We start from the raw sequence: 1,934 nt of genomic DNA, 5'->3' as shown, positions 1-1,934 counted from the left end.
GCTGTGTTTAGGTTTCCAATGAAGACTCGAGAATTGATGGATTTGGGATCATTCTTGTTGGTTACATTGCTTGTCTGGATCTTCAAGGACATGGTGGCCACCTGAGGACAGAGTGTTACTGTGAGTCTACATTGCCAGGTTATTAGGCTCAGAGCTGCTCATGACCCTCATCCTGACCAAACTGGATTGTTCGTTGCCTCTCTATACATTGCCCACCCCTATAACATCCAGCCTCCTGTTTCTGCATCTTGTTTTCTTTTTGTATTACTAAGTGATGCCTCTTACTTGCTGCACTTTCATGCAAGTTGTTTGATGTATGTTCATTTATTTGTTACTCATATAATAGATCCACGTGCATGGAAAGAATCTAACATTCTGAGAGTTCACAGTACTAGTGAATGGGACTGTTTATTTAGTCTGCTTAACAATTCTTTTAAGTTCACAACATCTTTAATACTTATCTCAAATGTTGCCCCATTTAAAATCTAAATTTGAAGATCTTCCACATCTTTTTTTTTTTTTTTTAAATTTAGGTTTGTTTTATTTAAGTTTAATGTTAATTCCATGCTGTGTTTCAGTAAGAACAATACAGATTCTGTATCTGTGGCTCCAGTCAGATATCCAGTAGTACAAATTAGCTTCAAGTTACACATACTGAACAAAAGAGGGTGAGCGAGCGAAGGGGGGAGGGGACAGAGGGAGAGGGAAGAAGAAACAAAGACCTGAACACGCATGCAGGCTTTTCCATACCACCTTCAATGCTAACCTGCTTCAGAGGGAGAGTAAAGTAGGCAAGAATGAGCAGCCACGGATTGTTGAACTGTTACCAGCACCATGCTTTTCAGCAACACTTCAACAGAGTTTGAACACTTTTTACAGCAAAACCATTGGAACAAACTCCCCCCCTCCCCAAACAACCTTTAACCACCTCAAGCTAACACCTAATTAAGTTTAAACACTGGTATAAAATGTAATTTAAATAATCAGAAAAGGGAAAAACGATACTACATGTCTCTACAGTGTGATCACTCTCTCAGATGCATCACCTAGGAATCTCATGGCTTTCACTTGTAATTTCCATTTCTAATGGTGATCTTGCCACATCTTCTTCCACATCTTTTCCTTCTGTTCCTTCAATGTAAACTAACTAAACTACTATAATGTTTGTTCTACCACAATAATGTATTATTAAAATTACTTAGTCTGATAGACACATGGACCAACTATGACTGTCTTTATTGGTATCATTATTTTGAACAAAGATAAGTTTAATGTAGAGCATAACACATTTCATGTCATTAAAGCCAATAACCATAGGTGTAAATATTCTTTAGAGTATTTATGATGAATTATTAATTTTATGAGACCCTAACCAAAAAAGAATCACAAAAATAAAGTACTGCATTTTTAATATTTATTGAAGATTTATAAAAAACACAATTTTCAACACCAACTGAATTCTGCTGTACAAAGCTTAAAAAAACAACAAAAATAAATTCCTATATAAACTACAATGAAAATATCCAATAGCACTCTTACAAAAGTAAAATAAATCTAGGTCTGGGGAGATAGCTCAGTGTGTCTAAGTGCCCGCCTGGCAAAACCAAGGACCCAGATTTGATCCTCGGTACCACATGCCATGCTGACACTGCACTGAGCTGGCCACTGAAATAGGGTGTGATGGCACACTACGCCAGTGCTGCAGAGGCTGAGACAAAAGGATCACTACAAGTCCGAACTGCATAGCAAGACCCTGGACCAAATATATAAATAAATAAATAAATATTTTCATTTAGCACACCCAAGGCAGTCCTCATATATATAACAACAGCATGTTCCACATGTATTGATTACACTGACAGCACATGTGTTTTTGCTTTTCTGACCTTTTTGTAGGACATACTTGACATTTCACTGGTCGTGCTGTTTCGTGA

Source organism: Octodon degus, unplaced genomic scaffold (assembly GCF_000260255.1).
Source record: "Octodon degus isolate 3935 unplaced genomic scaffold, OctDeg1.0 scaffold00037, whole genome shotgun sequence".
NCBI lineage: Eukaryota > Metazoa > Chordata > Mammalia > Rodentia > Octodontidae > Octodon > Octodon degus.
The sequence above is the reverse complement of the archived record's forward strand: the minus strand, read 5'-3'. Positions refer to the sequence as shown.